This window comes from Mesoplodon bidens (genome assembly GCF_964165515.1).
Source record: "Mesoplodon bidens genome assembly, chromosome: 2".
NCBI lineage: Eukaryota > Metazoa > Chordata > Mammalia > Artiodactyla > Ziphiidae > Mesoplodon > Mesoplodon bidens.
The window spans coordinates 70198944-70226760 of NC_138177.1; the positions used below are offsets into that span (position 1 = coordinate 70198944).

At 37.1% G+C, this 27817-nt stretch overlaps 1 pseudogene across 1 annotated transcript; it reads left to right on the forward strand.

Moving 5' to 3' along the window:
• On the forward strand, window positions 1-27807 carry LOC308629768 (olfactory receptor 10J1-like; annotated as a pseudogene). Its single transcript has 2 exons — window positions 1-57; window positions 26880-27807. The product of its transcript is annotated as an olfactory receptor 10J1-like (transcript).
• The last annotated feature ends 10 nt before the right edge of the window (window positions 27808-27817 follow it).

Sequence of the window (27817 nt, forward strand, 5' to 3'; positions counted from 1 at the left end):
ATGCATATTCATGAAGGGGCTCGAGCAGAGGAGAATCAGCATAGAATTGGGGTCAAGGTCAAGTTCAAGCTTTAGTTGATTGAAGTCACAAGGGTCAACATCATCATTCCATCCTCCACCTTGGTGGGGACGTTAGTTCCTGCAGAACTCAAAGACTGTATCAGAGTGTCATGTATATCCCTTGAGGAGGAGCTAGGACTCTGTTTTATAGCTGTACTATTGTTTCTTGACTGTGTTTCCTTTGTTTCTTCATTCCCTCACTTCCTGATTACTGAGATCTGTTCATGGGCAAGCATTGTGGCCAAGCTTAGTTCGCAAGATGACTAAGGCCAAAAATGGCTTCTCTTGTGTCAAGAAAGCCATGCCCAGTTCTCTTTCTCTGGGGAACCCCTACCCTATCTGCTCACATTTGCTTTTCCTGGAACAGCATCCTTGAATTTTTCACTGTTTGACAAAATCAGATCACCAATAGCTACACTGTTCCTGATCATCGTATTGTTACCAAATTAGTCAGCTAGACCCCAGCAGGGTCCTGATCTGGGCCAAGACCCCTTGTCTCAGCCAGGGAAGTTCTTTTTCTGCTTGGACTTGTGCAGCCAACAAGAAAACTGATGCTGAGGCTGGAACAGCACAAACTTTATTCAATGGCCAAAGAATGAAGAAGCAGGAACTTTTTGCAAATCAACTTCTCAATCCAGTTCTGGCAGAGACACCAAATATATAGGAGGGTCGAGGTAAAGGGAGGGAAATCGGAAAGAGTGAGAGGAATATTCATGAGTTATACAAGCACAGGGGTGTGGTTGGGACCTGGAACTGATGCAACACTCCTGTTCAGTCCTTGTATGGGCTTTTCCAGTTGTTGTCATGGCAATTGTCAACTGTCATGGCATTTGTCAACTGTCATGGCCCCTGTGGGTGTATCATTTAGCATATGCTAATGTACTAATATGAGCGTATAATGAGGCTTAAGGACTACTAGAAGTCAAATCTTCTGCCATCTTGGGCCTAGTTAGTTCTAACCAGTTCTTGTTTTTCTCTTTACAGCTTCCTCCTGAAACTTAGATAAGAGTAATTGGTTTCTTGGAGGGAGGGACAGGGGTATGACTCTGGGGTAAGAGCCTTGGTATCAGTATCAATAGCTCACTATCATGTTAGGCTACATTTATAGCTGTCATATTCATCATGGATATATTTTCTTACTATAAAGTCAATTCATTTTATTTCTTTTTTATATTAAGACTAGGAATTATATTGATTTTTTTTTTTTTTTTCGGTACGCGGGCCTCTCACTGCTGCAGCCTCTCCCATTGCAGAGCACAGGCTCTGGACGCGCAGGCTCAGCAGCCATGGCTCACGGGTCCAGCTGCTCTGTGGTATGTGGGATCCTCCCAGACCAGGGCACGAACCCGTGTCCCCTGCATCGACAGGTGGACTCTCAACACTGCACCACCAGGGAAGCCCCTATACTGATTTTAAAATCTATATGTGTGTGTAGTTAGGAGTGATGAATCCAGTTTCAGGTGCCTGAAAATTCCACAATTTGGGGTGTCTTCCTTAAAAAGTTGAATAGAAAATTATGAATACAATATTAGGTATTAGAATGACAACTTGTTTAGAAAAAGAAAACAAACTACAACAAACTGTAAAATGTAAAAGCTGGAAAATGACATGAACATTATAAAATCCAGAAATAATTTTCTTTTCCTATATATCTTTACTACATACACTGATCTCTTCTTCATTAGACAGTTATATTGTAATATCACTTTTTATAGAATGTTGGGAAGGAAAAAATCTACCTTTCTAGATTCTTCAGGCTGGTGTAAGAATTAAATTGACATGAGACAAATTAAAAGGAGAAAATCAGATAAAAGTTTAATATCGTGTATACATGGGAAGAACCCAGAAGAACTGACTCCAGATATTTCAACCTTGTCTTCCTTCACTGCCCACAAATTTCCAGTGCTGAGTACTGGGGGATACATTCATGCTTCAGTGTGACCTTTGCCCCTCCGTCTTTGTGTCCTAAAGTCAGGAGAGCTGGCTCTTGGTGGCATTTTCTTGGAAGCCATTTTTACACCAGGGTGACTTGCGATACCTTCCCATACCTGGAAGTGACTGTGAACCTGTACATCTATTACACTAAACCAGAACTAAACAAATCCTTAACTCAAGTTCATCTTGGCTGGATCCCAAAATCTTTCTGCAGCTACTCTCATGCTGCCAGTTAAAAAGGAAGCATGACAGAGGGAAGTCTGATGGGGAAAAGACAGTGGTCTTATCCAAACGTGGCTAAAATATCTTACTTTTGCAAATTTTATAAAAATATATGACCTCTTCCAGGATCTTGGAGGGGCCCATGCAAAAGAGGGGTCATGAAGTTTAACTTTCGTTAGCTTCACCATAACTCCAACTCTGCTAGGTGAGTTCATATTTCTTATCAGCATAGCAAAGAAAGTGTTAGAAAATATAGACCATAAAATGGGGTCTGGTAGGATTTGAATACCACTGGTCTAGATTTTGAAGAAGAGAAAAGGGCCAGAAGGTGAAATAGGGGACTTAAACATAGACAGTTCCCAGTGAGTTTTTCCTTTCCTTCAAAACAAGCAAGATTATCATAGAAGTTCAAGAAAACATATGAACATTGAGTGTCTGACCAAAAATTAAAATGTATAGTCTAACATGTGATGTGAACATTGGACTAAATATTGGAAATAGGTGCAATGTCAGAAAATTTAGTACCTTCTAGTGACCATTCCTATAGGCCAGTGTTTCTCACAATCAGAGATTTGAAATTTTTTTAAACAAGAAAATATGTACATTTTTCATTAGTGACAATCTAATCAAATTAATATAACTATGTTATGGATCATCCACATGACCGTTTCATAACCAGAAATTGTTACTTGATTTCAGGACCTACGTTTACACTATTTTTTTTTTTTTTACAATTTAAAACTACATCAAGTGACTCTCAAATTAAGTCATGCTGTACCCATGAAAATGGGTTCAATTAGAGAAAAGTGGAGAGAAGAGTGAATCAACATAAGGCCCACAACAGAATAGGCTGCAGAACACAAAACAGTCCTCTTTATCACAGCTAATACCATAGTCATATCACAGAAATACACATGAAGAAAATCCTCTCTTCATAAGACACATGGGGCAACAGTTAATTAGAAGGAAAGTATAATGGTAAATATGAAATAAATAATTTTAATATTTCCAATTTCTAACTTGGATTTATACCAATTTACTATATATTTTCAGTAATGTCAAAGTGCTAATCTTATATTTAAGAGAAAAAGAGAACTACATAGAATTATCAAAGCCCACCTCATTAAAGTCAGCATTTGAACATAGATTGCTGGTAGAGTTTTGGTTAATTATATGCCCTGATTTCTCAGAGTGAACAAACTTAAGTCTTGAAGTCTATTAATATCATTTGTACAATATACTTTTCCAAACAGGCAATCCCTGAACTTGAATTATTATGGCCAAATATAGGAATGACTTAAATATAGATACAGAGCTGATAGTTGATCATTCAACCATTAAACCCAACACAAAACAATTTTGTTTTAGCACAAGAACATTAGTCATCATATACATTCACTTTTTTATTTGTTCAACAAATATTTATGGTTAAGCATTCTGTTATTTGCTAATAATACAAAAGAGAATTAGATAGACAAGCTCTTTTCCCTTATGGAGTAAAGTTTCTGTTGGAGAAGATAGACAATAAACAAGTAAACAAATAAAGTTTACAAAAAGTAAATAATGTTGCTATACAGAATCACAAGAGTAACATTTTAGATAGGATGGTTAAGGAAGGCCTTTCAACAAAAGTGACTTAAAGCATGAGATAGAAGAGACCAAGAAAAAGCTGGAGTAAGACTATTTCAAGCAGTGGGAAATTCAAAGTCCCCATAACAAGAAAGACTTTAGAGGACACTAGGAATTAAGAGAAGAAAAGTAGAACTGAAGCACAGTAGGGAACAAAGGGAGACTATGGCATAAAATGAGATTAGATATGTATATAGGGGCCAGTTGGCGAGGGCCTAGTAAAACAAGGTAAAGTGTCAGGATTTTACTTGAAGGGTAATGAAAAGCCTGCAAACTGTTTTAAGCAAGGGAACACACAGACACATACGTGTATACATACACACATACACAAATGCTTATGCATTTCCTTGCTTTAAATGGTTTGATGGGTTTTCATGTATATGTATATATACACACATACATACATATTCACACTGTAGCTACGTGTGATAAATATTTTTTGAGTGGCTATTGGGAGATGGTTAGGAGACAGTAAAATGCAATGATAGATTGGCCTAGAGAAGGAGCAGTGGAAATAAAGACAAGTTGATAGGTTTGAGATGTATATTGGAGATAGTATTATCAGGACTTGCTGATAGATTAGAAGGTGAGGAAAACATGAAATATGATTCCTAAGTTTCTGGCTCTAATCACTGGGTAGGTGGTGATACCATTTATTACATGGGAAGGTCTGAGGAAGTTCCAGATTTAGGAAGGAAAATCAAGTCTTTAGTTTGGAGATGTTGTAGTTTGAAGTGTCTTTGTGATATCTAAGTGTTTATGCTAAATGGGCAGATACAAGAGTTGGGAGACCAGAAGAAATGTCTGGACTAGAAACATAAATTTGTAAGTCACTGGCATATGTTTAAAGCCACTAGAATAAGATGAGGTCAGCTAAAGAGAGAGGAAGAGCAGCTAGAAAACAGAGAAGGTCTCATGACAGAGCCATAAGGAATTCCAATATTTAGAGGATGGGTAGAAGGGGAAGATCTAGAAAAGAGACTAGAGGAAACAGCCAGTAATGTAGGAGGAATCCCAGGGAGTTGTGTCACTGAAGCTGAAAAGATAGTATGATTCTAGTGGAAATGGTTGATTATATTGAATCTTATTGAGAGGTGAAGTAAGATAAGAGAATAAAATTATTCTTTGGACTTAGCAATACGGAAATGTTGGAGACCTTAGCAATGGCAGTTTCAGTGGATTAGTATGTGTGGAAGTCAGCTTGAAGTAGGTAGAAAAGTAAATAGGAAGTGAGAAAGTAGAGGTAGCATGTGTAGACAGTTTTCTGAGTTTTGAGGTGGGATGGTAATATAGGAAGATGTGGGTCAAGAGAGGGTTTATATTTTATGCTAGATCATATTTGTTAGCAGATAGGAATAATGTAGTAAGCAGAGACAGAGAATGAGGGAAGACAAGGTTAAATATTTAAAAGAGTTAAGTCCTTGAATAGGCAAAAAGGGAGAAATTATTTTCACTTATTCAACTCAACAGTTCTTGAACATGACACAGGTGTTTTTGCTATAACATCAGATGCATTGATTTTAAAAAGTCCTTGCATTCTGAAAAAAAACATACTAAAAATAACAAGTCTTTTGGGGAAAAAAACATTGTGTTAGATCATGCAAAACTATAACCAGAGCACTAACAAAAACATTAGCATTTCTACTAAATAAATTAAATGGTTAAAAAGATAATGTTATACTCATGTAAGGTGTTACTAATAGGGGAAACTGGGTGTGTGGTGTATGGGAACTCTCTGTACTATGTTGTCAATTTTTCCATAAATCTAACACTGTTACAAAAAATAAAGTCTATTAAAAAAAAGATATGTTAAATTTCTAATTAAGTGAATAAAATCAATAATAGACATAGGGTTTGATCTTCTTCAGAGATAAAGGTAGGTTGATAAAAGAAGGTCACAAGGAGAAAATGCACACAAGCCAGAGAAAACCATTTAAAAACACTCTCAAGACAGACATTGGGTAAAACTAAGCCAAGAAGAAAAGCTTAAAGTGAATGTTTATTGTGTAGGTTACCCTATTCCTTGCTGAGTTCCATTGTGCTAGTAAGATCAGTGTTCAGCTACTATTCCTTCATAATAAAAGAACATTAACATGCTCAGAAAAATCTTATATGAACTCACTTCCACATTATATTAACATATATTGGTTTACCAATAGTATGTGGAATATTTGCATTTCGGAATCATCCATTGTATCACAGACACTGTAGTGTGTTTCTTGACTTGTTCAGCAGCTGCTACATGCATAGCAATATACTGAGTACTGTGTAGGGTACAAAGATGCATAAAAGGGAGGTCCTCTAACCACATTTGACTTTATCAAAATCTTGATTTCCATAGGCAGAAATAATAAAGGAAAAATTGTAATGTACTTCTTTCAAAACAGTTGAAAGAAGAATTGTACTTCTTTCAAAGCAATTGTGTCGGGACTTCCCTGGTTTTCCAGTAAAAATAATAGACGTGTAGCAGCAACAATATTAATTGTTAGCACTTGCTCTATATCAGAGTGCTTTATGCCATTTAATACTCGCAAGTATTTAATACCTATGAAGTAGGTACCCTTAGCATTCTTGTTTTCCATGAAGTAGAGAGATCATACAACTAGTGAATGACAGAGCCAGGATTTGAAGCTCAGAGGTTTGAATAGCTAGGTTCTTAAAAATGGGAAAGGAAGACATTCAGTGGGGGGCCCCAACACCTTTCCCACAACATTTGGGATTATTGAATCATTCCCTCCACCTCCAATAACTTGAGAGCTCATGGCCATCTTTTGCCTTAAGGTTTATGAAGCTTTATTCTGGAAGAGTATCTAATGCTGCTAGAGCTTACAAAAAAAGTCCAGAAAAAAGTGATGGACTTGAGGGGTGGCGTGCTAGGAGTTACCTTGTATTTTGTCAGCATTCTGTGTGGCAAAGATAAGCAAATGTCCCATGGGTTAAGTGAACAAAACAGAAAGTGGTAGGGGCATGCCATCTTGCCTATCTTCCCCCAAAGAGTCACTCTTTGGGTAATGGGCACTCCGATAAGAAGAGACTGTGGAGTGGGCTACCTGCAATCAGAGCTGAAGTAAATGAGCCTTAGATGGATAGGCTGGAACTGTGCAAAAAATGGAACATAAGTTCCTCTGAAAAGCCTAGAGGTACTCCTACAAAAGCACCTACTTTTGGATAACTGACAAATGAGAAAGAACATTCAACAATGTTAAAGAAATCTTGGCAACTAATGAAAAGGGTAAATTACCACAACTGTACCTCCACTTATAAGGTGATATTCATTTCAGGAATAGCAGTGACAACAAAACAAGGAGTTGACAGCTAATACACTGTGGATATTGCTTTTTATTCTCCATTCTCTCTTCTCACCTCCCAGGAAGGAAGTGGCTTATGTTGGGAAGAGAAAGTGGTATGTGGTGACTACACTTCACCTCCCAACACATATCAAGCCACTGGAGCCATAAGCCTACTCTATGCTTGGGGGAAGGTGGAAGGATAGTGGGTGATGGAGACTGGAGAGAATTTCAAATAAAATATAAATTCTGGGGGCTTCCCTGGTGGCACAGTGGTTGAGAGTCCACCTGCTGATGCAGGGGACACGGGTTCGTGCCCTGGTCTGGGAGGATCCCACATGCCATGGAGCGGCTGGGCCCGTGAGCCATGGCTGCTGAGCCTGCGCGTCTGGAGTCTGTGCTCCACAACGGGAGAGGCCACAACAGTGAGAGGCCGGCGTACCGCAAAAAAAAAAAAATAAAATGAAATATATAAATATAAATATAAATATATATATATAATTTTGGAAATAACAGGATTGTGTTTAATAACTCTAATGAAACAGAGCCACACAGGAGAGCACAGCAACAGGGGTGCAGAGGGCAAAGCGGAGCAAATCCTGCACAAAGGATAGGTGCTGACCAGCACTCATCTATCTGAGAGGCTTGTCTACTCAACCGCCCAGGCGGGTCGGGGTTGGGAGCTGAGGCTCAGGCTTCGGAGGTCAGACCCCAGGGAAAGGACTGGTGTTGGCTGTGTGAAGACAGCCTGAAGGGGGCAAGTATGCCACAGCTAGCCAGGACGGAGTCCAGGAAAAATCTGGACCTGCCAGAGAGGTAAGAGACCTTTGTTTCAAGGTGTGCAAGGGGAGGGGATTTCTTCCCAGTGTGCTCACAGAAGGCAGAGCACTGCCTAAGCGACCTTCAGAGACAGCAGTGAGCCGTGGCTATTAGCTCGGACTGCAGAGATGGGCATGAAACACTAAGGCTACTGCCGCTGCCACCAAGAATCCTGTGTGCAAGTGCCAGTTACTATCCACACACCCCCGGGAGCTTGTGCAGCATGCCACTGCCAGGGTCCCAAGATCCAGAGACAACTTTCACGGGAGAACACCCAGCACACCTCAGGCTGTTGCAAGTCACGTCAGCCTCTGCCCCCTCAGGCTTACCCCTCATTCCAATTATGACGACCATACCCCTTCCCCCAGCCTGAGTGAGCAAGAGAGCCCTAACCAGCCGCTGCTTTAACCCCCTCCTGTCTGGGTGGGGAACAGATGCCTGAGGGAGACCTACACGCAGAGGCAGGGCCAAAACCAAAGCTGAACCCCAGGAGCTGTGCGAACAAAGAAGAGAGAGGGAAATTTCTCCATGCAGCCTCAGGAGCTGCAGATTAAATCCCCACAATCAACCTGATAAACCTTGCATCTGGAGAATACCTGAACAGGCAATGAATGTTACCAAAATTGAGGCAGTGGACTTTGAGAGCAACTGTAGACTTAGGGTTTGCCTTCTGCACCTAATTTGTTTCTGGTTTTATGTTTATCTTAGCATAGCATTCAGTGCTTATTATCATTGGGGGATTTGTTTATTGGTTTGTTTGCTCTCTTTCTTTTATATATATTTCCTTTTTCTCTTTTTGTGAGTGTGTATGTGTATGCTTCTTTGTGTGATTTTGTCTGTATAGGTTTGCTTTCACCATTTGTCTTAGGGCACTGTCCGTTCACTTTTTTGTTTGTGTTTTTGTTTTTCTTCTCTCTTCCTTTTCTTCTGAGCTGTGTGGCTGGCAGGGTCTTGGTGGTCCAGCCGGGTGTTGGGCCTGAGCCTTTGAGGTGGGAGGGCTGAGTCTAGGATACCTGACCACCAGAAACCTCTTGGCCCCAAGTAATATCAATCAGCTAGAGCTCTCCCAGAGATATTCCTCTCAACACTAAGACCCAGCTCCACCCAACAACCAGCAAGCTCAAGTGCTGGGCACCCTATGACAAACAACTAGCAAGACAGGAACACAAACACACCCATTAGCAGAGAGGCTGCCTGAAGTCATACTAAGTTCACAGACACTCCAAAACACACCACTGGACATGGCCCTGCCCACCAGAAGGACAGGTTACAGTGCCACCCACCAGAAAACACACACCAGTCCCCTCCACCACGAAGCCTACACAAGCCACTGAACCAACCTCACCCACTGGGGGAAGACACCAAAAATAATGGGAACTACAAACCTGTAGCTTGCAAAAAGGAGACCCCAAACACAGTAAGTTAAACAAAATGAAAAAAATTGGAGAAATATGCATCAGATAAAGGAACAAGGTAAAAACCCACCAGACCAAACAAATGAAGAGGAAATAGGCAGTCAACCTGAAAAAGAATTCAGAGTAATGATAGTAAATATGATCCAAAATCTCAGAAATAGAATGGAGAAAATACAAGAAATATTTAACAAAGACCTAGAAGAACTAAAGAGCAAACAAAAAATGATGAACCACACAATAAATGAAATTAAAAATACTCTAGAAGGAATCAATATCAGAATAACTGAGGCAGAAGAACAGGTAAGTGACCTGGAAGATAAAATAGTGGAAATAAGTGCTGCAGAGCAAAATAAAGAAAAAACAATGAAAAGAATTGAGGACAGTCTTGGAGGACTCTGGGACATTAAGCACACCAACATTTGAATTATAGCGGTCCCAGAAGAAGAGAAAAATTTGTCTGAGAGAATATTTGAAGAGATTATAGTTGAAAACTTCCTCCCATGGGAAAAGAAATAGTCAATCAAGTCAAGGAAGCACAGAAAGTCCCATACATGATAAATCCAAGGAGTAACATGCCAAGATGCATATTAATCAAACTATCAAAAATTAAATTCAAAGAAAAATATTAAAAGCAGCAAGCGAAAAGCAACAAATAACATACAAGGAAAACCCCATAAGGTTAAAAGCTGATCTTTCAGCAGAAACTCTGCAAGCCAGAAGGGAGTGGCAGGACATATTTAAAGTGATGAAAGGGAAAAACCTACAAACAAGACTACATTATCCAGCAAGGATCTCATTCAGATTCGATGGAGAAATTAAAATCTTTACAGAAAAGTAAAAGCTAAGAGAATTCAACACCACCAAACCAGCTTTATAACAAATGCTAAAGGAACTTCTCTAGGCAGGAAGCACAAGAGAAGGAAAAGATCTACAATAATAAACCCAAAACAATTAAGAAAATGGTAATAGGAACACACATATCAATAACTACCTTAAATGTAAATGGATTAAATGCTCCAACCAAAAGACATAGACTGGCTGAATGGATACAAAAACAGGACCCATATATATGCTGTCTACAGGAGACCAGCTTCAGACCTAGGGATACATACACACTGAAAGTGAGGGGATGGAAAAAGATATCCCATGAAAAAGGAAATCAAAAGAAAGCTGGAGTAGCAATACTCATATCAGATAAAATAGACTTTCAAATAAAGACTATTACAAGAGACAAAGAAGGATACTACATAATGATCAGGGGATCAATCCAAGAAGAAGACATAACAATTATAAATATTTATTCACCCAACATAGGAGCACTTCAACACATAAGGTAAATGCTAACAGCCATAAAAGGGGAAATTGACAGTAGCACAATAATAGTAGGGGACTTTAACAGCCTACTTTCAACAATGGACAGATTATCCAAAATTAAAATAAATAAGGAAACAAAAGCTTTAAAAGACACATTAGACCAGATAGACTTAGTTGACATTTATAAGACATTCCATCCGAAAACAACAGAATACACTTTCTTCTCAAGTGCTCATGGAATGTTCTCCAAGATACATCATATTTTGGGTCACAAATCAAGCCTTGGTAAATTTAAGAAAATTGACATCATATCAAGTATCTTTTACGAGCACAATGTTATGAGACTAGATATCAATTAGAGGAAAAATCTGTAAAAAATACAAACACATGGGGGCTAAACAATATGCTACTGAATAACCAAGAGATCACTGAAGAAATCACAGAGGAAATCAAAAGATACCTAGAAACAGATGGCAATGAAAAAAAAATGACCCAAAACCTATGGGATACAGCAAAAGCAGTTCTAAGAGGGAAGCTTATAGCAATAAAATCCTTCCTTAAGAAACAAGAAACATCTGAAATAAACAACCTAACCTTACACCTAAAGCAATTAGAGAAAGAAGAACAAAAAACCCCAAAGTTAGCAGAAGGAAAGCAATTACAAATATCAGATCAGAAATAAATGAAAAAAAAAAAGAAGGGAACAATAGCAAAGATCAATAAAATTAAAAGCTGATTCTTTAAGATAAATAAAATTGACAAAACTTTGGCCAGACTCATCAAGAAGGGAGAAGACTCAAATAAACAGAATTAGAAATGAAAAAGAAGTAACAACTGACACTGCAGAAATACAAAGGATCATGAGAGACTACCACAAACAACTATATCCCCCCAAAATTGGACAACCTGCAAGAAATGGACAAATTCTTAGAAAAGTACAAACTTCCACCACTGAACCAGGAAGAAATAAAAAATATGAACAGACCAATCACAAGCACTGAAATTGAAACTGTGATTAAAAATCTTCCAATAAACAAAAGCGCAGAACTAGGTGGTTTCACAGGTGAATTCCATCAAACATTTAGAGAAGAGCTAACACCTATCCTTCTCAAATTCTTCCAAAATATAGCAGAGAGAGGAACACTCTCAAACTCATTCTATGAGGCCTCCATCACCCTGATACCAAAACCAGAGAAAGATGTTACAAACAAAGAAAACTACAGACCAATATCATTGATTAACATAGATGCAAAAATCCTCAACAAAATACTAGTGAACAGAATCCAACAGCACATTAAAAGGATCATACACCATGATCAAGTGGGGCTTATCCCAGGAATGCAAGGATTCTTCAATATACTCAAATCAATCAATGTGATACACCATATTAACAAATTGAAGGAGGAAAATCATATGATCATCTCAATAGATGCAGAAAAATCTTTAGACAAAACCCAACAACGATTTATGATAAAAACTCTCCATAAAGTGGGCATAGAGGGAACCTACTTCAACATAATAAGGCCCATATATGACAAACCCACAGCCAACATTGTTCTTGATTGTGAAAAACAAAACATTTCCTCTAAGATCAGGAACAAGACAAGGTTGCCCACTCTCACCACTGTTATTCAACATAGTTTTGGAAGTTTTAGCCACAGAAATCAGAGAAGAAAAAGAAATAAAAGGAATCCAAATCAGAAAAAAAGAAGTAAAACTGTCACTGTTCGCAGATGACATGATACTATACATAGAGAATCGTAAAGATGCTGCCAGAAAACTACTAGAGCTAATCAATGAATTTGGTATAGTGGCAGGATACAAAATTAATGCACAAAAATCTCTTGCGTTCCTGTACGCTAACAATGAAAAATCTGAAAGAGAAATTAAGGGAACACTCCCATTTACCACTGCAACAAAAAGAATAAAATACCTAGGAATAAACCTTCCTAAGGAGACAAAACACCTGTATGCAGAAAACTGTAAGACACTGATGAAAGAAATTAAAGATGATACAAGCAGATAGAGAGATATACCATGATCTTGGATTGGAAGAATCAACATTGTGAAAATGACTCTACTACCCAAAGCAATCTACAGATTCAATGCAATCCCTATCAAGCTACCAATGGCATTTTTCACAGAACTAGAACAAAAAATTTTACAATTTGTATGGAAACACAAAAAACCCTGAGTAACCAAAACAATCTGGAGAAAGAAAAACGGAGCTGGATGAATGAGGCTCCCTGACTTCAGACTGTACTACAAAGCTACAGTAATTAAGACAGTATGGCACTGACACAAAAACAGAAATATTGATCACTGGAACAGGATAGAAAGCCCAGAGACAAACCCATGCACATATGGTCACCTTATCTTTGACAAAGGAGGCAATAATATACAATGGAGAAAAGACAGCTTGTTCAATAAGTGGTGTGGGGAAACCTGGACATGTAAAAGAATGAAATTAGAACACTTCTTAACACCATACAGAAAAATAAACTCAAAATGGATTAAAGACCTACATGTAAGATGAGACACTCTAAAACTCTTAGAGGAAAACATAGGCAGAACACTCTGACATCAATCACAGCAAGATTCTTTGTGACCCACCTCCTAGAGAAATGGAAATAAAACAAAAATAAACCAATGGGACCTAATGAAACTTAAAAGCTTTTACACAGCATAGGAAACCATAAACAAGATGAAAAGACAACCCTCAGAATGGGAGAAAATATTTGCAAACAAAGCAACTGACAAAGGATTAATCTCCAAAATATACCAGCAGGTCATGAAGCTCATTATCAAAAAAACAAACAACCGAATCCAAAAATGGGCAGAAGACCTAAATAGACATTTCTCCAAAGAAGATATGCAGATTGCCAACAAACACATGAAAGGATGCTCAACATCACTAATCATTAGAGAAATGCAAATCAAAACCACAATGAGGTATCACTTCACACCAGTCAGAATGGCCATCATCAAAAAATCTACAAACAATAAATACTAAAGAGGGTGTGGAGAAAAGGGAACTCTCTTGCACTGTTGGTGGGAATGTAAATTGATACAGCTACTCTGGAGAATAGTACAGAGGTTCCTTTAAAAACTAAAAATAGAACTACCATACAACCCAGCAAGCCCAGTACTGGGCATATACCCTGAGAAAACCATAATTCAAAAAGAGACATGTACCACAACATTCACTCCAGCACTATTTACAATAGCCAGGACATGGATGCAACCTAAGTGTCCATTGACAGATGAATGGATAAAGAAGATGTGGCACATATATACAATGGAATATTACTTGGCCATAAAAAGAAACAGAATTTAGTTATTTGTAGTGAGGTGGATAGACGTAGAGTCTGTCATACAGAGTGAAGTATGTCAGAAAGAGAAAAACAAATACTGTATGCTAACACATATATAAGGAATCTAAAAAAAAAAAAAGGCTCTGATGAACCTAGGAGCAGGACAGGAATAAAGACACAGAGGTAGAGAATGGACTTGAAGACACAGGGAGGGGGAAGTGTAAGCTGGGGCAAAGTGAAAGAGTAGCTTTGACATATATACACTACCGAATATAAAATAGATAGCTAGAGGGCAGCAGCTGCCTAGCACAGGGAGATAAGCTCAGTGGTTTGTTACCATCTAGTGAGGTGGGATAGGGTGGGTGGGAAGGAGGTGCAAGAGGAATGGGATATGGGAATATATGTATACATATAACTGATTCACTTTGTTTTATAGCAGAAACTTGCACAACATTGTAAAGCAATTATACTACAATAAAGGTGTTAAAAAAAGCATACTAAAGACATCCTTGACGACTTTTTATCTCCAATTGTTTATCTTTCATGGGAATTACCAATTTTTGTATCTCTTTTTCATACTCTTCAATGAATTCCTATGGTAATTAGTATCATAGAATATTTTCTTTTATGACTGATGTCCTACCAGCTCTACTGAGATATGTAAAATATGTGCAAGATAGGGTCTTCTAATCCTCTTTCTGTATTCTAACCACAGGATATTTAACTATAAATTTAATTAACTTGAAATTCAGTATAATAAGTCAATAAATGAAGAAAAAGATGAAATTCCTGGTGCTGCCTAATTCTGATCATGTCACATAGCTGAAGAAAAGGGGTCTTCCTTTGACCTACCTTAACAGTCTGTTTGTGAACAAACAGACCTTTCAGAAACTACAAGCAATTTGACTCTCTATGGCACATCCATGGCTATGTACTTGGCTTTATGGATTATTTTGAAATGTGTAATTCAGAATGCGTTGTCAGAATAAAAGGAAAATGAAAAAATGACACAGATTCTTTAATTGTGTGTCACACTCTTTTCCTCTGGATACCATCATTTACCCCTCATTTCTAGAACTTTATTTTTTCCTGCTTAGAGAATCATTTCTGAATGATTGCAGACACCACTCCCACCCCCTGCTATACTCCTACCACCTTACATCTCTGCTAATTATAAGATATATGTTTCCTGGATTATGACTATTTGTAGTCACCTATCATCAACCAATCAAAAGTGAATAGTCTTTTTTCACTGGTTGGAATGGAATGCACACTAGACTCAGAAATAGAGAACCCAGTTTGAATTCCAGTTATACTCAATTTTATTCAATATCTTTCATTCTTGTCCTAATTGACAAAATAAACTTTCATACCAAAAAAAACAAAATTCCATAGAAGAAATGACATGATTAGAAAAGCATTGTTTGCATCACTTAATAAAAAACTGATTTAGCCAAAAGTCATTAAAAGATGAAATGATGAAAGATTGATGGGATCAATTTGAATAGAGCATTAGGCTGTTTCTCCCTGAAACACTGATCAACTTAGCATGGCTGAGAGTAGTATAATCAAAAAATATGTGCCTCCTGATGAGGGTTGACAGATAAAATATGGGATGCCTAGTAAAATTTGATTTTCAGATAAACAATAATTTTTAATATAAGTATGACCCATACAATATTTGGGATATCCTTATCTTTAAAACGTTATTTGTTAGTTATTTAGTATTCAAATTTAGATAGGTGTCTTGTATATGTATGTATTAAACCTGATAATCCTACTTGATGTAATGCAAAATTTTAATATATATATAGTATAGTTTAAGATAGTTATATATATGGTTTAATATAGTATAATCTAGTTTATAGTATATATATATATATTTAATATAGTTTAATAACTTGAACTTGCATCTAATTTAGCCTTTGGAACTGACTTCCAATCTACAGGAAACACAGGATATAGAAGAACAAATTTAATGGTACAATGAGTAAGTAGATATCCAGAAGATGAAACTTTGACCTGGTTTTTAAACATATCAATGAAATGAAAAAAAAGAAATAAAGACGGGTGGGTGGGGGTGGGGAGAATGGCAGAATGCTCTAGACCAAAGATGCTCAAATGAGGATGATTTTGCCCTTGGGGGATATTTGGCAATATTTAGAGACATTTTTGGTTTTCTCTAATGTAGTGGGAGGAGAGGAAATAATGCTACTAGCACCTAGTAGTTAGAGGTCAGGGGTGCTGCTAAGCATCTTGTAACACACACAGCAATCTCCCTCCTCACTCCCCTCTCACCTTCCTCACACACAACAAAGAATTATTAGGCCCAAAATGTCAACAGTGCTGCTGTTGAGAAACTCTGATCTAGTCTAAAAACACTTTAAAGATTTACCAACCACATGTAAAGCACAATGATCATGTTAATCTTGAAACCATACTATAATATGGAGCACTTCTATGATAGAAGGCAAGACAGCTATTTAAGAAGAATAATGTAGAAAAATTTTTATTGATATAGGAAAGGTTCACAATACATTGCTAAGAGAAAAAACAGACTGGATATAAAGAAGTTTGTTTAACATACCCTCATGTTGATAAAAAGGAGAAAGGGCTACAAAAATAAAAAACATCCCATTTTTGCCACAAACATAAGTGTATGTGTGTAAACAGACACAAACATATGAATGCATAGAAAAATGATCAGAAAACCAGTCATCAAAATGTTTACAGTATTGATATTTCTAAGTTGAAGATCAGAAGTGATTTGTGTCTTATTTTTCCTTTCCTGTTTTTTCTATAATGAACATATATTACTTTCTTTAATCAGAGGAAAAATAGAATAATTTTAGAAAGAAAATTATTAGTCAAAGTTCAATATCTTTATAGCCATTCCCTTTTACATGGTAGAGCTAAAATGGTTTCTCAAACATCTCCCAAGTGTACAGAGACCATCTTGATGGAGAGGTCATGCTGAGCCAGAAACTCAGCTTACTGGAGTGGAAAGGTACTGCTGTTTCATACTCTCTCCAGAATAAACTGAGAATGAACCAAAGGGAGCACGAGGGATGGGTCTGAAAGTATCTTCTGCCCTTTCCAAACACAGGAGATGGATCTCTCTAAATGGGAGAATTAGGCTGAGACATGTCAGTGAGACATAAGGAAATAGGCTGTAGGCTGAAACTGGACAAGAGAAGCCCCGGCTCCTATAAACTCTCTGCTTGCTCTGATCTTATTTGAATAACTTTCAGGAAGTTGGCTGCTCTCTAATCCTGAAAAAACAAAATTTAGGGTCTTCTCTTTGTAAACTTATCCAGTATATTTATGGTCTACTTGGCTAAAACTTAATGCAGTATTAGTTTGTGAAACCTCCAAAATCCCCCAAAGTGAGTAAGCAAATGAACGCATCTCTCTACTACCCAAGTTCCTAACAAAGTCCTTGAGATAAGCTCTAGGGTTCTCTCATCCTTACCTTCTAAATACCCTGGAGGGATTTTTGAAACAGATGGTCCCAGGAAACTTGGGGTACAGGGATTTGCTCCTCTTGGAAAAAATAAATATCCAAAGCTCCTGAAATTTGGAGTTTAACAGACTGCATTGTTTACCCTGGGCCACTTCCCAAGCCAAAGGAACAAATGCCCCCAGCCTAAGGAATATAGCGATAATTTGAGGTTCTCTCTGATACTAGAAGAGCTGAGTTTTTCTTGCTTTGGGGGTTTTAGCTTTCCCTTTAAATGCCTCTTGAATACATGGTGTTTTCATCTGCTTCCTCTGGATAGAGTTAGCCTTCAATGTCTTTTAAAGATCACTATCTGGAAAGTGGCTCCTCCTTCTTATTGCTAAGGTCAGGCACAGCAAGTGGCTGTTGGCAGAACTAAATGAAAATGGAATGCTATGGTATTTTCCAAAACATTACTGTTTTCCCTCTATGGTTTGCAGTATTTTTTGGTGTACTGATTATCATGTTCGTTAATATTATATTTTTTCATACTCATCTTGCTGTGGTAATGGATTCAAGGACATGAAGTTTAGCTGAGACATTATAATGATCTTGAAATATTTTAAATATTATCAGGCTGAAAAGGAAATAGAAGGTGGGATAATGTGGGATATGGCAAGTTGCAGGGAGAGAGAGATTGAGTCAATAGGAAGTAACATTTTCTAAAAACTCGGGCCACTCAAAAATAGAATTGATGATCGTATATGGATCTATGTAATGAGATAGTATGCACCATTAGAAATGAAAAGAGTGAGATAGACTTACAGTACCATTATGGAAAGTATTCAAGCCTAGTTTTTTTTTTTTAAAGTAAACTTAGTTTCTTAAAAAAAAAAAAAAAAAAAAACAAGAGGATGCTAACTTGTAAGATAATGAATTTCCAATCATTGGAAGCACTGAAGCAGAGTTTGGGGGCTATTTTTGAGGAGTGCTGTGCTTTTAAAATTACTCCTAACTCTAAGGTCCTATGATTCAGTTATATTTAAAGGACGTAAAGCTACCACAAACATGAATTTTTCCACTTTGCTTCCAACTGGAAGCAAAGGCTTGGATAATGAAATGAATAAGATTAACTCCTTTCCTAGGACTGGTTGTCAGGTCTAAGCAGAAAATGATGTGTCTAGAAGGAAACACTTTTACTTTTTTTAGCATGGAGAGATATTTTTGGCTAAAGATCCAGAATCCAAGGAAACAGAAAGTGGTGTAAAGTGTTGCTTTTTTTCATTGATGTGAATTCCACAGAAGGAGGCTGCCATTTTGTTTCAGTTATCATGCTCTTACTATCCTAGTGTTATCACTCATTAGTTCTTTGCCATCTTACTGAGTCCCCCTTTTCCTGAGGGAGTGTTGGGGGAGGAGATGGAATTGCAGGAATGCACAAGCTCCATTCAGTCTTTTCTCTTCTCTAGCCTAGCTTATTTTTATTTTTCATTCCCCTTCATATAGGTAGGATTGATTTTTCCAGTTACATAAGCTTTGAATTTTATCTTGTTCAGTAATACATCATGAATCTCAGTTAAACAGAAGTGGTTAAAGACTAGCCCGTCACCACATCTCAGACGAAAAGGAACACATATTTTGATCTACATTTTCTCTATATTTTGAAAATATTTTATATTTTTCTGCTTTGCAACATCTGCCCTCATTCTACTACTTGCATCCCACTATAGTAATAGTCAGAAATGGTTCTGTCTTTGTTTAAAATTTTAATTTTTTTTTCATCTTGGATTGTCACATTCATTTTTAAAAATACTGCATTAAATCTAATTCATCTTGATTACTGAGTTTTTTTTTTTTTTTTGGTTCTCCCTTAAATTCTGCACCCAAGGTGAGGCCTCACTAACCACATTCTTTTTTTTTTTTTTTTTTGCGGTACGCGGGCCTCACTGTTGTGGCCTCTCTCGTTGCAGAGCACAGGATCTGGACATGCAGGCTCAGCGGCCATGGCTCATGGGCCCAGCCACTTCCCGGCATGTGGGATCTTCACAGACTGGGGCACGAACCCGTGTCCCCTGTATCAGCAGGCAGACTCTCAACCACTGCATCACAAGGGAAGCCCTAGCTACATTCTATTTCCAGCCACTCTTCAGAAAGTTTTTCTTTTTACCAACTACCATCTTTCTTTAAAAACTGAAGATAATTTCCTCTGAATCTGGCCCTTGGGTACTCAAATTTCTATAAAATGCCTGTTCAGAGACTTTGAGTTAGTTGTACATTATATTGTCAACTTTTTCTTCTCCAAGATAAATTAACCCACTAGTTTCACCTTTTCTCCTCAATCCTCTGCAGCCTCGTTAGAAAGTTCCATTTTGGAAAAGAATTTAACAGTCTTGTTTTTGTGTTTAGAAGAGAATAATTAAGAAGAGGGTCTTGAATATATAGAAAGCATAAAAAGAAAATTAATTTAAGATAATTCATTACCCAGAAAAAAATATTTTTAGCATTTTGGTATATTTACTTCCAGGCTTTTTCAAAGGCATGGGTGCCATTGAATGTGTTTCCTTTCTTTGTTAATTCCTTTTTGCCTTTTCTTTACTTTTAACAAATTATGATCTATTTATCTATGTACTATCTATCTAATGTATTTTTCCATATCAGCCCTTTTAGACATATAATGGCTGCATAGTTGCCAGCAGATGGATATGTTTTAGTTTATTTAATCATTCCTGTATCCATTTACATTATTTTTGGTTTTCATTATTATAAATAATATCATAAAAATTTCTTATATATATATATCCTGATACATATCTCTGATTATTTCCTTAAAATAAATACTTGGAAGTGGAAAATCAAGCCAAGGAAAATGGACATGCATTGTCACTAATATGCTAATATTTCATATACTTATTTAGACAGGTCCAAATTTTTCCACTTTTCACAATGTTTTTCAGTTTTTCCTAATATGATCTCATTCCCAGAATGAGGAAAATGCATTAATTAATTTTAATAAAAGCAAAGCAAAACAAAAAGTTTATTCTTCCTCATCAGCTTTGTAGTCATGATGCTTCTCAGGTAGTTGTGGTGCAGAACAAATTACACTGGCTTTAAAATTTAAAAAGTGGATCAAGGACTTAATAATTCTGGACAGATCACCTAATCCTAGGTGTCTTTAGGTTCCCCATCTGCAAAATGGAGATAATTCTTACCTAACATATGGGATAGTTATGCTGTTAAATAATATAGATAAAAACTCTTTATTAACTAAAAGTACCATAAGGGACTATTATTGTTGTTGTTATTATTAATTTTTTTTATTAATGAGAACTTTCTGATCCTCAGTAACTCCCCAGTAGGGAATAGAGAGAGATGTGCAAACTGGTTTCCCCAAAGATACATGTTGATAATTCTGAAGGAATCAGAGAAGAGTGTTCAGAGTCAAACTACCTGTGAAAATTCAAATCTAAGCACAAGGTAGAAAACACGAAATACACACCATCCATGAGACCAGTTACTGCACAGCACTAAGCAATTGAACTACACTATAGAGAGCTTGCATTGATCAGTTGTATTTAGTCCTGAGACTTTCTGGGTGAGAGGAGACTTGAGGTAAGTATTGAAAAAAAAAGAAATAGAGGAATGTGGCTTGTTAAAACATAATGTGTATGTGTGGGGGAGACAGGGGCAGTCAGATTGGAAGCTATTCAATGATTTGTGAAAAGCGTTCATGAACGGTGCAAACAAGTGGAACAGAGAGAAAGCAAAAACTTATGTCTTGTTGTAACAGAGAGCATTGCCTTCTTTGGCAATTTAGCAGGGAAGATGTTTGGGAAGATGATAAAACTGTGCCTTAAACAAAAGTAGAAGGGTTGTGGGCATAGTTGGAAAATTTGTTTTAGGTAAAAAAATCTGAAAGTGTAAACCATGAGAAATTTTTTTCCAAATTTAACTATGGGTTTCCTATTTCTTTAGCCTCAGTTTTCCCCTAACACCAATGTTCTAAAACACCAGAAAACTTTTTCCACACTTCACATAGTCTTCCTTCCTTCTACCTTATACCATCCCTATTCATTCTTTTGCATAAATCCCCATACATGAAATTGTTTCCTGATTGTGCTTTTCTTTTTTGTTTGTTTGTTTTTTGAATTTTATTTTTTTATACAGCAGGTTCTTATTAGTTATCCATTTTATACATATTAGTGTATATATGTCAATCCCAATCTCCCAATTCATCACACCACCACCACCCCACACAACCATTTTCTACCATTTGGTGTCCATACCTTTGTTCTCTACATCTGTGTCTCACTTTCTTCCCTGCAAACCAGTTCATCTGTACCATTTTTCTAGGTTCCACATATATGTGTTAATATACGATACTTGTTTTTCTCTTTCTAACTTACTTCACTCTGTATGACAGTCTCTAGATCCATCCACGTCCCTACAAATGACCCAATTTCACTGCTTTCTATGGCTGAGTAATATTCCATTGTATATATGTACCACATCTTTATCCATTTGTCTGTCAATGGACATTTAGGTTGCTTCCATGACCTGGCTATTGTAAATAGTGCTGCAATGAACATTGGGGTTCATGTGTCTTTTTGAATTATAGTTTTCTCTGGGTATATGCCCAGTAGTGGGATTGCTGGGTTATATGGTAGTTCTACTTTTAGTTTTTAAAGGAACCTCCATACTATTCTCCATAATAGCTGTATCAATTTACATTCCCACCAACAGTGAAAGAGGATTTGCTTTTCTCCACACCTTCTCCAGCATTTGTTGTTTGTAGATTTTCTGATGATGCCCATTCAAACTGGTGTGAGTTGATACCTCATTGTAGTTTTGATTTGCATTTCTCTAATAATTAGTGATGTTGAGCAGCTTTTCATGTGCTTCTTGGCCATCTGTATGTCTTCTTTGAAGAAATGTCTATTTAGGTCTTCTGCCCATTTTTAGATTGGGTTGTGTGTTTGTTTGTTTGTTTGTTTTTAATATTGAGCTGCATGAGCTGTTTATATATTTTGGAGATTAATCCTTTGTCCATTGATTCATTTGCAAATATTTTCTCCCATTCTGTGGGCTGTCTTTTTGTCTTGTTTGTAGTTTCCTTTGCTTGGCAAAACATTTTAAGTTTCATTAGGTCCCATTTGTTTATTTTTGTTTTTATTTCCATTACTCTATGAGGTGGCACAAAGAAGATCTTGCTGTGATTTATGTCAAAGAGTGTTCTTCCTACGTTTTCCTCTAAGAGTTTTATAGTGACCAGTCTTACATTTAGGTCTCGAATCCATTTTGAGTTTATTTTTGTGTATGGTATTAGAGAGTGTTCTAATTTCATTCTTTTACATGTAGTTGTCCAGTTTTCCCAGCACCACTTATTGAAGAGACTGTCTTTACTCCAATGTATAAACTTGCCTCCTTTGTCATAGATTAGTTGACCATAGGTGTGTGGGTTTATCTCTGTGCTTTCTATCCTGTTCCATTGATGTATATTTCTGTTTTTGTGTGTACCATATTGTCTTGATTACTGTAGCTTTGTAGTATTGTCTGAAGTCAGGGAGTATGATTCCTCCAGCTCCATTTTTTTCCCTCAAGACTGATTTGGCTATTCGGGGTCTTTTGTGTCTCCATACATATTTGAAGATATTTTGTTCTAGTTCTGTAAAAAATGCTATTGGTAATTTGATAGGGATTGCATTGAATCTGTAGATTGCTTTGTGTAGTATAGTCATTTTCACAATATTGATTCTTCTAATCAAAGAACATGGTATATCTCTCCATCTGTTGGTATCATCTTTAATTTCTTTCATCAATGTCTTAAAGTTTTCTGCATACAGGTCTTTTGTCTCCTTAGTTAGGTTTACTCCTAGGTATTTTATTCTTTTTGTTATAATGGTAAATGGGAGTGTTTCCTTAGCTTCTCTTTCAGATTTTTCATCATTTGTGTATAGGAATGTAAGAAATTTCTGTGCATTAATTATGTATCCTGCAACATTACCAAATTCATTGATTAGCTCTAGTAGTTTTCTGGTAGTATCATTAGGGTTCTCTATGTATAGTATCATGTCATCTGCAAACACTGACAGTTTTACTTCTTTTCCAATTTGTATTCCTTTTATTTCTTTTTCTTCCCTGATTGCCATGGCTAGGACTTCTCAAAACTATGTTGAATAATAGTGGTGAGAGTGGACATCCTTGTCTTGTTCCTGATTTTAGAGGAAATGCTTTCAGTTTTTCACCACTGAGATGACGTTTGCTGTGAGTTTGTCATATATAGCCTTTATTATGTTGAGGTAGGTTCCCTCTATGCCCACTTTCTGGAGAGTTTTTATCATAAATCAGTGTTGAATTTTGTTGATAGCTTTTTCTGCATCCATTGAGATGATCATATGGTTTTTTTCTTCAGTTTGTTAATATGGTGTATCACATTGATTGATGTGCGTATACTGAAGGATCCTTGCATCCATGGGATACATCCCACTTGATCATGGTGTATCATTTTTAATATGTTGTTGGATTATGTTTGCTACTATTTTGTTGAGGATTTTTGCAACTATATTCATCAGTCATATGGGTCTGTAATTTTCTTTTTTGTATTATCTTTGTCTGGTCTTGGTATCAGGGTGATGGTGGCCTCATAGAATGAGTTTGGAAGTGTTTCTTCCTCTGCAATATTTTGGAAGAGTTTGGGGAGGATGGGTGTTAGCTCTTCTCTAAGTGTTTGATAGAATTCACCTGTGAAGCCATCTGGTCATGGACTTTTGTTTGCTGGAAGATTTTAAATCACAGTTTCAATTTCATTACTTGTGATTGGTCTGTTCATGTTTTCTATTTCTTCCTGGTTCAGTCTTGGAAGGTTATACCTTTCTGAGAATTTGTTCATTTTTCCAGGCTGTCCATTTTATTGGCATAGAGTTGCTTGTAGTAGTCTCTTGGGATGCTTTGTATTTTTGTGTTGTCTGTTGTAACTTCTCCTTTTTAATTTCTAATTTTATTGATATCAGTCTTCTCCTTTTTCTTGATGAGTCTGGCTAATGGTTTATCAATTTTGTTTATCTTCTCAAGGAAGCAGCTTTTAGTTCTATTGATCTTTGTTATTGTTTTCTTTGTTTCTATTTCATTTATTTCTGCTCTGATCTTTATGATTTATTTCCCTCTGCTAACTTTGGGTTTTGCTTGTTCTTCTTTCTCTAGTTTCTTTAGATGTAAGTTTATATTGTTTATTTGATATGTTTCTTGTTTCTTGAGGTAGGCTTGCATTGCTATAAACTTCCCTCTTAGAACTGTTTTTGCTGCATCCCATAGGTTTTGGATTGTTATGTTTTTGTTGTCATTTGTCTCTAGGTATTTTTTGATTCCCTCTTTGATTTCTTCAGTGATCTCTTTGTTATTTAGTAACGTATTGTTTAGCCTCCATGTGTTTGTGTTTTTTACATTTTTTCCCTCTAATTGATTTCTAATCTCATAGTGTTGTGGTCAGAAAAGGTGCTTGATATGATTTCAGTTTTCTTAAATTTACCGAGGCTTGATTTGTGACCCAAGATGTGATCTATCCTGAAGAATGTTCCATGAGCACTTGAGAGGAAAGTGTAATCTGCTGTTTTTGGATGGAATGTCCTATAAATGTCAATTAAACCTATCTGGTCTATTGTGTCATTTAAAGCTTGTGTTTCCTTATTAATTTTATGTTGGATGATCTGACCATTGGTGTAGGTGAGGTGTTAAAGTCCTCCACTATTATTGTGCTACTATCAATTTCCTCTTTTACAGCTGTTAGCATTTCGTTATGTATTGAGGTGCTCCTATGTTGGGTGTATATATATTTATAATTGTTATATCTTCTTCTTGGATTGATCCCTTGATCATTATGTAGTTTCCTTCCTTGTCTCTTATAACATTCTTTATTTTAAAGACTATTTTATCTGATATGAGTATTGCTACTCCAGCTTTCCTTTTATTTCCATGTGCATGGAATATTTCTTTCCATCCCCCCACTTTCAGTCTGTATGTGTCCCTAAGTCTGAAGTGGGTCTCTTGTAGACAGCATATATATGGGTCTTCTTTTTGTATCCATTCAGCGAGCCTGTGTCTTTTGGTTGGAGCATTCAATCCATTCACGTTTAAGGTAATTATAGATATGTATGTTCCCATTACCATTTTCTTAATTGTTTTGGGTTGGTTTTTGTAGGTCCTTTTCTTCTCTTGTGTTTCCCACTTAGAGAAGTTCCTTTAGCATTTATTGTAGAGCCGGTTTGGTGGTTCTGAATTCTTTTATCTTTTGCTTGTCTGTAAAGCTTTTGATTTCTCCATCAAATCTGACTGAGAGCCTTGTCAGGTAGAATAATCTTGGTTGTAGGTTCTTCCCTTTCATCACTTTAAATATGTCATGCCACTCCCTTCTGGCTTGTAGAGTTTCTTCTGAGAAATCAGCTGTTAACCTTATGGGAGTTCCCTTGTATGTTATTTGTCATTTTTCCTTTGTTGCTTTCAATTATTTTTGTTTGTCTTTAATTTTTGTTAATTTGATTACTGTGTGTCTCTGTGTTTTTCTCCTTGGGAGAAAAGTCCTTCCTGGGACTGTGCACTTCCTGGATTTGTGTGGCTATTTCCTTTCCCATGTTAGGGAAGTTTTTGACTATAATCTCTTCAAATATTTTCTTGGGTCCTTTCTCTCTCTCTTCTCCTACTGGGACCCCTATAATGTGAATGTTATTGCATTTAATGTTGTCTCAGTGGTCTCTTAGGCTGTCTTCATTTCTTTTCATTCTTTTTTCTTTATTCTGTTCCATGGCAGTGAAGTCCACCATTCGGTCTTCCAGGTCACTTATCCATTCTTCTGCCTTGGTTATTCTGCTATTGATTCCTTGTAGTTTATTTTTCATTTCAGTTATTGTATTGTTCATCTCTGTTTGTTTGTTCTTTAATTCTTCTACGTCTTTGTTAAAGATTTCTTGCATCTTCTCTATCTTTGCCTCCATTCTTTTTCTGAGGTCCTGGATCATCTTCACTATCATTATTCTGAATTCTTTTTCTAGAAGGTTGCCTATCTCCAGTTCATTTAGTTGTTTTTCTCAGTTTTTATCTTGTTCCTTTATCTGTTACATAACCCTCTGCCTTTTCATCTTGTCTATCTTTCTGTGAATGTGTTTTTTGTTCCACAGACAGCAGCATTGTAGTTCTTCTTGCTTCTCTTGATTATGTTTTTATACCTTTTACTTATAGGTGAACAGCAGTCCTCATTAACCAGACATCCATCTGGAGCAGATCCTTATTATTTCCTTCTCCTAGAAGTCCCCTGCTCAAAGCACTGGGCACTGATGTGTTCTGACTGCTTGGCCTAAGTCTCCAGCTTTTGGACATGGAATTTCTCAGTGAAGACTGCGAACCATACAGTGGTGAGTGATTTTATTTTCTAGGGTTTTACCAGCTTTCATGAACACAGCTCATCCTATTTGTGATATTTCTTACTTTGTACTTTTTAACCTTGGCTGGCAATGTCATCATTGTGACAATTATCAGTATTGATCGCCACCTTCACACACCCATGTACTTCTTTCTTACTATGCTTTCCACTTCAGAGACCTTGTACACATTGGTCATTGTACTCAAATGCTCTCCAACCTTGCAAGCCTGAGCCAACCCATCTCCTTGGCTGGCTGTGCCACCAAGGTGTTCTTTTTATAATCACTTTGGCCATCCACAAGTGCTTTCTACTCACAGCAATGGGATATGACCACGATGTGGCCATCTGCAACCACTTGAGGTACACAGTCATCATGAACAAGAAGGTGTGTGCCCAGCTGGTATGGGGGGCCTGCAGCATTGGCCTACTTGTAGCCACAATTCAGATTTCCTCTGTGTTCAGGCTGTCCTTTTGTGACAGAGAGACAGCCCATTATTTTTCTTACATCCGTGCAGTTATGAAACTCTCCAGTGCTGATACCACTATATGTGACATAATTAATTTCCTTGTCAGCTCACTCATTATTGTGGTGCCCATGGTTTTGGTCTTCATCTCTGGTGTCTTCACCATCTCCACTATCCTCAAGAACACCTCTGCCGAGGGCTGGAAGAAGGCTTTTACCATCTGCACCTCCCAACTCACTGTAGTCATTGTCCACTATGGCTGTGCCTCCATGCCCTACCCCAAGCCCAAATCAGAGATCATGAGGGATCAAGACTAGCTGATTTCAATGACTTACACCATTTTTACTCCTCTCCTTAATCCTGTGGTGTATACTCTAAGGACCAAGGAGGTCAAGGATGCCCTTCACTGTGCTGTTGGCAAAAATCTCTTGCCTAGGATCTTTGGTAGCTTGATATATACCCTATCATACTCTGGGTATTTTTTTAATCACAAGAAAAATTGATCCTATAATT